Source organism: Miscanthus floridulus, chromosome 9 (assembly GCF_019320115.1).
Source record: "Miscanthus floridulus cultivar M001 chromosome 9, ASM1932011v1, whole genome shotgun sequence".
Classification (NCBI taxonomy): Eukaryota; Viridiplantae; Streptophyta; class Magnoliopsida; order Poales; family Poaceae; genus Miscanthus; species Miscanthus floridulus.
Genome location: NC_089588.1, coordinates 124,392,317 through 124,404,112, shown reverse-complemented (window position 1 = coordinate 124,404,112; position 11,796 = coordinate 124,392,317). Strand labels below are relative to the sequence as shown.

The 11,796-nt window shown below is 45.6% G+C and overlaps 1 pseudogene; it reads right to left on the bottom strand.

Annotated features, from left to right (window-relative positions):
* Positions 1–9,773: 9,773 nt before the first annotated feature.
* Positions 9,774–10,532, bottom strand: LOC136480827 (protein RAFTIN 1A-like; annotated as a pseudogene).
* Between the last annotated feature and the right edge of the window lie 1,264 nt (positions 10,533–11,796).

Below are 11,796 nucleotides of genomic sequence, written 5' to 3'. Positions count from 1 at the left end.
TGGGGCCATCCAGCAGCCTTTTCTTTTTTTTTCGTGACCGGGAATATAGCCCGTTTTTTATTAAGATGGAGACAATTATACGACGCAGCTACGAAAGAGCCCTCGTAGCACAGATTATAAACCACCAACCTAGTGGTAAGTGACCTGGAATACAACTTATAAGAACCAGAAAAAAGAAGAAAAGGAGCGACTGCCCTCAAAACCCGGAACCTACAAACTTGAGCCCGCAGAAAAAGGATACCACAACGCAAAGGTTTCCTACAAACAAGGCAATGTCATGGTGGCACAAAATCCTCCCAAAGCAGCAACGGCGGTGAAACATCCGCCAAGGATTCCACCAACGGCCAAGCATCCGCCGGGGAAGTAGCGAAGACACTTACTGGGGGCAAAGCATCTGTAGGGGGATGACCATGACACACTCGATAGCAAAACATCTGCCAGAGCCGAGGCCAACGACAACGGTGGCAAAGTATCCGCCAGAGGAACCAATGATGGCCAAGTATCCGCCACAGAGATAGCGATAGCGACAAAGCATCCGCATTGAAAGCTAGACGACGATGGCAAAGCCGATTGTTGCAGGAGATACCATTGCGAGTAGAACATAGGCACATGCAGGCACAGCGAGGAACTCCACCAAGAGCCTACGACAGAGGCGCTGATGTCAGGGATGAGCCAAGGTGATTCTTTAGCGACACCTTCAGAAAGGGGATGACGTCCATGGACGCCATAGCCGCTGGCCTTACAACTTGTAAGGCAGGGCTTACGCCTAGAATCCAACGCCGTTGGTGGGAAGCATGGGGTTCAACAACGATGCCCCCAATGAGGTATGTGGCACCAGAGGCGTCACCGTCGTCCGCCCGGCCAGAGCCGAGCTGAGCATTGACCCAGAACTCCACACAACCAAGGACATCGCACCAACGAAGAGGCCAGAACCGGTGCAGATGCTCCGACAACGCCGCCACGCATAGCCACGACAGCGGCAAAGCAGGCGCCGGGGGCACCACCACGCAGATCGGCACCATGCGGACACGACACCTCGCGGAACCATCAGCCGTAGCCCCAGAAACGAGCTGACGCAGCCAGATAAGTTGCCGACATAGGGTGCCACGCGGATCCAGGGCAAGGACGAGCTACTGTTGAGCACCGACCGTGTATCCATGGCCAGAGATGTAGATCTGGCCGCCAGCCACCGTGGGCACAAGCCAGCCGGCCGCCCGGCCCTAGGCCATAGGCAGCCACTGGAAGGCCAGCCGCAGGCGCACGCGAGCCGGCCACTGCCTCCCCACCCACCGCGGACCGTGGCCGTAGGATCCAGCTGCCACCAGCCAGGGGCAGGCGCAGCCACCGGATCCAACCGCTAGCAGCCAGGAGCCGCTGGCCTGCCAAGTCGCCGCCTGGACCAGCCGCTGGCAAAGCCCGCTCCCGCGTGACGACCGGACCTCCGGCGGGCGGAACGACCAGATCCGCAGCAAGGGAAGGCTGATCCACAGCGCCGATGCCGGAAGGGGCGCTGCCGGCCAGGGGGTGGAGCATGGGGAGGCTAGGGGAGGGGAGGAGAGGAAGCGGGAGGAGGGAGAAGCCACTGCGGCATCCTACCTATTATAGCAGCACAACCTCGGGCCGCCACTGCCGCACACTGGATGGAGCAGCGGCGGCGGTCGGAAGGGCGTCCCCGGGAGGCCCTCGGCGGCGGCGGCGGCAGGTTGGCCCCCCAAGCCGCCTCTGAGACGACACGGATGGAATTTGTCGTGTTCTCACTCACGTGTCTCACGCAATTAAGGTCGGTTTGGTGCAACTCTAGCTCTGGCCAAAACAGCTTCAGCTAGAGTTTCTATAGTGGAGCGACATTTTTTTGGCTTCAGTTTGTCTGCAGCTCCCGTTAGCGGGATATTCCGATCTCCTCGTGCGAAGCTACTGGCTAAGAGAGTGTTTAGTTGGCGGGGCGCCCAAACAGCTCCAGGTTCGACCCGAGAACCTATATCAAATGCATTCTTAGAGGTTGAACTTATACCGGCACGGCTCTCTAGTGTGTTGTGCCATTCCAAAAAAAACCGTACAGCGGCCCGCTATCAAATGGCATGGGCCATTGGACACCCACAATGCAAGTAATTCTAAGGTTTTGAGAGTGAGTAAGTGTAACTCAGACAATGCAAGTAATTCTTTTCTTTTTGTTCTCCTCATATGTTGGCTACATAAAGGTAAATGATTGCACGAAAAAACTTTCTTTATTATTATCATCTTACACTATATCGTAGCTAAATAAAGTCTTTGTAGAGGCGACTGTCACATCTGGCTCTCTCTCTATGTCTCCAAAAATCATATATTTGTAGACACGTTTATATATCTAACCACCACTAGAAATCAATTTCCAAGGAGGTCGGTCAGTCCCATTTTTCTCGTGCGAAAAAAACACGTGTATATTACTCGAGATTCGAACTCCCAACATCAAGCGTCACACGAGCTCCCCCTTCCTCAACGCCATAGGGTCACTTATGTCCAAATGAAGATACTGTCATTATGTATTAACTTTCATAAATCCTGTAATGACTAACTCTGTCCCTAAACAATTTTCAAATAAAAAGCATTGAACTGAAAAGTTATGTTCTTGTCGAGCTCTACAACTGTGGTTTAGGATGTTTCTCCACCTGATGTTGTTTCAAACATTCAAAAAATAAATTTTGAAATCTAAGAACATAAATCAAAATTATTAGTGGAGCCTGCTCGATGTTCATCAGCCTGTTCGGGAGGCCGTATCGTATCGTGGATTATTTACTGCTGGCTGGTTTGGTGTGAGAGAAAAATACTGTTCCCGGCTGGAAATTTACGATCGTTTACGAGTAAGCGAACAGGCTGCATGTTGCCTGTTTTGCAGGAACATGCTACACATGCATACAAGTATACAACCCATCAATGCTATACAGTCGGTGAATTATTAGTGGAGCCTGCTCGGCCCATTAGACGAGGCTGTCGGCTGGAGATATTCTCTCACCATGACGCATGGCTCTAACTTCGTCAGGTCCAATCGTATGCCCGTGTTCCATGCATGCATATGTATGCGTTCAAAAAAGGGCACGATCCTAGTTTTTTTTTGCTAGGTCACTTGATATGAAGTTTGAAAAATAAGTGGAAAAAGTAATTATATTTATCATACTAAGTGAATATTATATCAAATTAATCGTTGGACATATTTTCGAGTAAGTTATTTATAGACAAAAATGTTAATACTATTTCTCTTAAACATACTTAAACTTAAAATTTTAGATTACGCTAAACCTAAATTGTATTCTTTTTTAGAACGTAGAACGCTTGGGCACTAGCGGCCGCAGTTGGGGTACAATAAAGTGCTTTTAGTTAGTTTAAGGATGAACGCAAAGGTGCTACGCGTTGAGCAACTAAACTAAACCACCACACTATAGCTTCCGCGTAACTCCCATCTCTGCCAGATTCGAACCGGCGATGATAATGGTAAAAAAATCAGAAATTTTGTGTTTTTCAGGATTCGCTGTCAACACCTCGGATAGAGAAATAACCAAAACAAAAGTTATATATCTCGAAAAGTTATGCAACTTTGTAGTTAACAACTTTTTTATTTGAAATCATCTATGTATGAAAAATTACGTTTGTATTTGTCATATTTGAAATTCAAAATTTTTGAACGACCTCGGATGGAGAAATAACCAAAACAAAAGTTGTAGATCTTAAAAAATTATGCAACTTTGTAGTTGACAACTTTTTTATTTAAAATAATCTATACATAGAAAACTACGCTTGCATTTCTCACATTTGAAACTCGAAATTTTCAAACGACCTTGGACGGAGAAACAACAAAAACAAAAGTTGTATATCTCAAAAAGTTATACAACTATATGGTTGACAACTTTTCCATTTGAATTCATCTAGCTAAGGATAATTACATCTAAATTTGCTATATTTAAAATTCGAATTTTTTAAACGACCTCGGATGGAGAAACGACAAAAATCAAAGTTGTAGATCACGAAAAGTTATACAGCTTTGTAGTTGACGACATTTTCATTTGAACTCGTTTATAGTCCCAAACACTCATTTTAAATTTGATTCAGCATAATACTAGGAGAAAGAAAATCTAATATAAACACAAGTAAATGTGAGGTGGAGTGGTTAGAGGAGGCATTGCGCGAGGCTAGGGTCGCAGGTTTGAACCCCAGCAGCTGTGAAGCCCGCATTTTTCACGAGAATTTTTTTGCTATTTTTTTAGAATTCTAGAAAATAGATTTGTAGGGGCGGCTCGCTCTTTTCAGCCACCCCTAGAAAGCCTCAGTCGTCTCTACAAATCGGTTTGTAGGGGCTATTTCGAACTATCCCTACAAATCATTGATTCATAGAGTCGCCTGAGTATAGGTGACTGAGCAAACCGCCCCTACAAATGGTCTGGAGCCGCCCCTACAGAGTCTTTCTGCAGTAATGCTTATCTTTAGAAGCTGCCACACGATTTTACTGGATCCTTCCATTTTTTTTAAAAAAAAATCAGCGCAACAAAGCCCTGAACTAGAGCTAATGTGTATCTAAATAATACCTGCAAGAAAGTTTTGGGTTATCATTTCTTAAACACTGTGTCATGTCTTGCGTGCGAAATGACCCCACGTATGGACGAAGCCCTGTCAATAAAAAACAGATGGCCCAAATCCAAAGAATAAATTGAGGAAACAATTGGCATAAAAGCAAACAAGCAATGCATCAAAGGTCAAGAACAAATCAGGGATGGGCTTCAATTGTGATTGTAGTATTGATGATCAGTGATATCGCCTGTTTGGTTCCTCTGACTTGAAAACTCCAACAATTGCACAATCCAAAAACAGCACCAATCATCGAACACTGTAAAAACTGCAAGAATCCATGGTTTGGGTGTGGTAAAATGGTTTAGTGAACTTTTGCCTAGCCCTAACAGAGACCGGAACTGAAATTTGTTTATCTCATCAAAAAAAAAAAAAACTGAGGTTGGTATCAGTGTTTCGCCCATGAGGCCCATGTTGGGGCCTATGCTCTCTGTGGGCAGGAGCAGCCCATTAAGGCCGCACAGATTAGGCCCACTGCCTCTTTACAGCATCTCAGTGTTTCTCTGTTTCCTGTAAGCGGATGAAGCTGTACAAGCAAAGCTGATGTCCCCTTGTTGTTTTATTTTTTTTGAAACGACGTCCCCTTGTTGTTTTATATCCAATAGTATGTATAGCCATACAAAAATAGAATAGCAGCAACTTTCCTTCCAGTTGTTCTATTTAAAAACCTGTGCTGCTATCCTACGTACAAGACCGCCACCGCCGCACCAAAAAAGTCTCTACCTAACACTGGGGTAATATTTTGACACCAAGTTGATGAGGGTGATCAAGTATAGATATATATTCCCTGCAAATTTGTTCATGTTGCATGATAAGACTCATTGAGAAACAATATAGCCAAATTGGATGCTTCCGGCTAGTAGTTAGCTGGTGGGCTAAATCTGTAGCTAAAAGTTAGCAGGCATCCTCGGTTCTTTTTTACATGTTGTATAAGGTTTGTCTAACTCAAACATTTTCATTTTTTAGCATCAATTTTAAAAAAAATCCATGTAGTTCTACGACATGTATATTATATATTATGAAAGTATTTGTCATGGTGAATGTGAAAACATGTTAACATGTACACATTTTTTAAATTGATGGTAAGAGTTAGAAATATCTGACTGAGGATAAAGGTAATAAGACACGAAAAACAGAAAGGAGGGAGTAGCTATTAGCTCCTTAATTGAGGAAGACCAACTAAAAGCGGCTAACGAACGGTGATATTACTATATGCTGTATACGACAACGAAATCAAGTCTAAGATACATGCATTGTACACGCAAATGGAGCAGCTGGTGGAACGCATGCACCTATTAATATATATATATAGACAAACAAATAACTTAAAATGGGTGAGGTGAGCAGTATATATATTCAAATCAATTCGTCGCAGAATTTTCTAGTCGTCATCCTAATCCAGATCATCGAGCTTTGGTTCCGTCCCAGAGCCTATATCTTTGGATAAGCACGGATGGTAACGAGAGAATAAAAAAAGCATTGTGTTGGGATCCGCTCATATATATGATGCTCCAATTTGCACTTCCGTGTGGAAAGCCTTAGCCCCGTTTGTTTTCCCGGGAATCACCCGGGAAGAATTTCCGGCTAGAATCGTTAGTCGTTAGCCGGAATGATTCCGGGTGTCATTTTGGTGAAAACAAACGAGCCCTTAATGTTGCTCCACGGTACCGTCCACTGGGAATAGCCTCGCAGGGGTACAACAAGAACATTATTCAGACGACTATGATAGCAAAGATGGTGTCATCGTCCAACCATGCCAGCTGACGTGGACTTCAACCTACACTTGCTATTTTATGACTTAATAAAGGTGTATACGCGTTCAAAATATATAGCAGCAACTTTGTTTCCAGTTGGCTTTTTCTATCTAGAAGCCTTTTTAGCTGCCTAATGACCTGAGTGGTGTGTGTACATATATTCCCTACAATAAAGCTCCCGTTTAGTAGAGCTCCCACCGGCTCCAGCTTATATGACGCATAGGAACTCTTTTTCTCTCTCCTCTCTCCTCTCACAGAGCCAGGTTGTTGGTATTTCTTATGTCTATTCGATAATTCCGCAAGCGCACATAATATACCGTTGTAGCACTTCACCCGGGAGTATTCCAAAAGTATTGTTATTTATTTTATCCCACGGGAAAGCAATAGCTAGGAATGATAATAAAAGAGTGATCCTTATATTTACCATAACTTAGCACCAACTAGTGTAAGGGGTAAACGGAATATGATAGAAAGGGATGAGGCAACAAGCCAAGATAAAGATAAATAAAGATAATCAGTAAGTATAGCTTGGTGGGAGGACAACGAGAGAGTAAAGGACTCATGTGATTCTAACTCTACTTCTATGAACTTAGCTTAGGCACACAATTGAACACACATAGATTGATACCTCACAACAAATATGCTAGGCAATAGGCGAACAATAGGGAGTGAAACCCTATCCAAAGCGGCTACCTTTTTATGGGGGCCTTACCTTTTATGCACTTGTCTGTAACACGTGGTGGAATATAGAGACTAGACAAGGCTGTCACCACTTGCTAGCTACCACTATCTATTTGTGCAACAAGTGATAACCAAAGGCAAGATAATGTATAAGCACCACGCTTACACCTTCTCTCACTACTCTAATTGTGCATGCACATATCAATTAGAGCACCCTATGGCAGGCGATGATCGCATACATGTGTGTTTCCATGATCACAATCTAGTGTATAACAACTATATGGCAAGATAAGCCACAACAATACTATAACAAGTATAATATTGCACAAATTAAAGAATAAGTAAAGTAGAGAAAGAGTAGTATATTGAATAAAGTAAAGTCTTACTAAAAATGGAAAGGTACAAGAGCTATACCAGACTCTCCAGAAGGCAGCTCCAGAAGACCCGAGCAGAGCTCACTACTCAACTCTAACTCCCACACTAGACTACACTACTATGATAAAAGTGGACTAACTACTCATTCACTTGGAGCTTGTAGGCTTGCTTCATGAATGGAGAGGGGGTGAGAACCTCTATTTATAGGTGGAGGCATAGGGGGTGCCACGTCAGCGATCCTTGTGCCTTTCTACCTCAACCGTTTGATCAAACCACCATAGAACCGCCATTGATCAATGGTGTGGATCTCCTGAGGTGCATGGAGGCATGCACTAAGGCGGTGGAGACCTCTGGGCCCACCAGGGCATCGGGCGACCCCAAGGGGGTGTCTGTCGACCCCCCTATGGGGTGTGGGCCCTCCCTCTTGCTTCTAGAACATGTCCCCACATGTCATGGAGTGTGTATGATGCTTGAACTCCACTTGTCACGTCAGTTTGCTTCACATGTGGGCCCATGGATCCATGTGACTTGATCTTGAGCCATTGAGAGAAAACACAAAGTTGATCCAAGAGTTGAGGATCACTTTGGGAGTCTTCACATGGATCATGCCACCATGGCAGGGCCTGGTGGGCCCATGGGGGTCGGGCGACCGCCATGTGGGTCCCACTGACTCACTTTCTTCTATTTTGTCATCTCCTGCAGAAACATGGTTCCAAGTACAAGTGGAACTTGTTATTGATAAAATATGTTCATGACACAGGTGTTTTTGAGTATATAGATTTATGATATTTTCACCGTCAACACAGGTGAAGCCAAAATACTGGCTCCACCGGCTCTGTGAGAGGAGGAGAGAGGAGAGAGAAAAAGAGCTCATATAAACAGTGCATGAACAGTATGATGTTAAAGAAGCTGGAGTTGGTAGGAGCTCTACCAAATGGGGCCAAAGTCTAGCTGGTTCATAATGGATATCTGAACGCGGATCAAGCTGCCTCAGTCCTTGAGCCGTGTGGATCCGACTAGGGAGGCCTTGATCTAGGAGATAATGTCCAAAGACACATTGGGTGTCTGAGCCGGGAGGAGGCAGAGCGCAGGTCTACAGGATCTGGCACGAGTGAAGCCTAGCTACATGTCTCCATGTGCAAGCAGAGAAGGACATGGCCTGTCTAACGATGACGCTAGCTAACAACCACCACAAAAAGAACCGTGGTGTAGGAGCATTTGCAGAGGAGGAAAAGCTGCATCTTGGGGTCGTTGTCCTATCCAATGGCTGGTGTGTGGAGTATCGTCGAGAATATGTTGTGTTTCTTTACTTTGTGTTTTTAAAAATTGGAAGGACTAACGGTTTTTCACTAGGCATTGATAACATGCTACCATTACCGATTAGCCACTACTATACCTGCCCTCACAAGGGTGGAGTTACCTGATGGTTAACTCAAGGGACTAGTAACGACACTGCCCATGCGCGAGTGGGTCTTCAACTTCCCTCTCCCATATCACTCCCAGTATTCTCCAGTTGGCGGAACTTTTTGCCAAAACTCCAAGAGCCTCTCCTCCATGTACAAGCATTGATGAATACTTCAAAAACTTGCTGCACACAAGCACTAGCAACAGTAGGTATGTAAAACCCACTTAGGCTCTAGGAAAAAATATAAAGCAATAATGTGTGAGCAATGGCTAACCTATCAGGAATGCCATAATCTTCTCTTGTCCACATTTTTGGCTGGATCACATGAATAATTGTGGATACAAACCTATAGCTTCTCTATGTTTTAGTACACTTCAAATGGCCGGCCAAAGGAGTATAAATATCCCAAGGAGAAGAATTAGCCATTGCAAATATAGATGCAAAAACAAAGATCACCGGATTATCAATTGCCTTGGACATCTAGGCATCATCGAGTGGGTACAGAACCTGTTGTCGTTGACCGTTAGCCTTGTCCTTGTCACCAGATGGTCCGGTGGGCCATCTATAGGCATCACTAGATCATCAAGTGGCCCTTGCGCCTCTCTCCAATATACTTCTGCTTCCTTCTAATTTCTTCGTTGTTTAATCTAGTAGATTTGAGGATTCTTTTGTTTGGTATTTTCACGTGCTCAAATGCTCTAGCAGAGCACAATTGGATCATGGTATAGATGCAAATCATCTCTCCTCTTAATGGTCCTTTAATTTTGTACATAGAAGTATCTATTGCACTGCATCCCGTGGTTGAACATTCAAGTACATTTGATATTCATATGCCACGCAACAATCATACATTCGTTTCGTAACACTAGAGAGTAGAGAGCTACACCAACTGTTTGCATATTATGTTGGTAGCAGATATGGCAACATGCCACCTTTTATTATAGATGCTGCTCTACTCGGGTACTTCAGAGAAATAGAGTAGAGAACAGCGATGGCATACACAACTTACAACGACCATGACCAACAGTAGCTCCGTAGGACGAGCGGTCACCACCATTGCTGGCCCACACTATGTGCCCATATAGCATGACATGGCAGACTAGGCTTGGTGCCGAGGAGCTTGAAGCAGAGGTGCTCGGGATCCCACTGGGACATATCCGTGTGGCAAACAACGGCCATGTCAAGAATGCCACCATCACGGGCAGCCTCCATCTCCACCATGTACAGCCTAGCCGGGCCCATGTCGTGGCACCTGTACACAGTGTACGGGTACACCACGTCGTGGCACGAAACAAACCGGGACCCAACCTCCGGGCGGACGGCACGGATGCAATAGGGTTTCCAGGGTGCCTCGGAGCGAGGAAGCATGGATGTCATTGGACGAATGTCATGGGCACCGTGGCATGGCCGGCCTATGCCCCCTCTAGCAGGGCCTCCAGCGACGCGGCACAGAACTTGGGTTCCCCAGCGGGAGACGGTGCTCGCACATGCTCAGCGTCTTCTCCATGTCGGCAGCTTGTGGGGACTCCAAGCAAGGCAAGGATGTCTGGTAGTGCCGGCGTGGAGAATGGGATGGAGTCCGTGGCACTCCGTGGCAGCATCCCTAGTGGGGCTCTCCATGCTGGTGCGAAGTAGAAGGGCAGGCTCCGGCCTACCTGCACCGCCTCCTCGTGGAAGAACACTGCACTGTTGTTCATCTTAGCTCCGTCGCCTCCAGCCAGCATATGCGAATGGCCCTTGTCACCGGAAGACCTAGAGGCAGATTTATGCGGCGATGGTGATTGCTTGTTGCTGTATGTAGAGCAATAGTAAGGCCACTGCCGGGAGAGTCGTTCTGCGATGTCATTAGCGGTGGGAGGCTTGTGTGATGAAGGTCTCTTGTTGCTATAGGTAGAGTAATAATAATTCCATTGCCGGGATAGTCGTTCTGCGGTTTCATCGGCAGCGGTAGCAGGTTTGTGTGGCAATGGTCCCTTGTTGCCATAGGTAGATTAATAATAAGGCCATTGGCGGGAGAGTCGTTCTACGATGTCATCAGCGGCAGGCTTGTGTGATGAAGGTCCCTTCTTGCCATAGACAGAGTAATAGTAAGGCCACTGCCAGGAGAGTCGTTGGTCGATGTCAGCGCGTTGTCTCTACCACTTGTGTGATTGTGTCATCTCCTGCACTTGTGCCCTCGGCTGTGCTTTTAGAGTTGGTGTCTGCACCATTCAATAGACGAGATAACCATGAGAATGGAACTACACATATTCAAGCGTGATCAAATAAATTATATACACACACACACATAAAATGATTAGAACATTATAAAGTTCAAATAAATTTGTTTGGGCCCACTGAAACACTACATAAATTTTTTTGATGGTGCACATGTGTGGGCCTAATCTGATTTGAACCTTATATAGTATTGTACCTAATAATAACAGTAAGGCGTTGTTTAGATGCACATATATCAATCTCAATCCATATGTGTTGTAGAGGGGAGGCTACCCAAGCCAGTCATCTCTTCTTGTGTATTAGCTTTCAAGTCTCTAGGTTAGTTTCCTAAGTTTTAGCAAGAGTTTGTAACTGCTGTGAGAGATCAACCGATGAGAGATTGAGTGCCTCTATCCATGAGAGAAGAACTACACCTTGCTGAATCTGATCCTGTGGCAATAAAGCAAATTGTTCTCTGATTTCTCTTGTCTCAAGATATTGTTCTTCGTTCAATTTGGTTTTTGATCTTCTCCCAGTGTCCCTCTCTTGAGCTTTTGATGGATTTCTTGATCCAGCCTGTTTGAGGGTGTTTTAGATGGATTTCTTGATCCAGCCTGCAGCCGCTCTTGGCGGTGAATAACGAGCCCGAGCTTGATGGCGAGGGCCCTGCAGCGGCTCCAGCAGAGGCAGATCCGGCCCACCCTCTCTCTCGAGCAGGGGTCCCGGCGGCGGCGCTATGGCGAGGAGTAGCAGTCCCAGTGGCTCCACCGACAGCCCCCGTGAGCTGGTGCC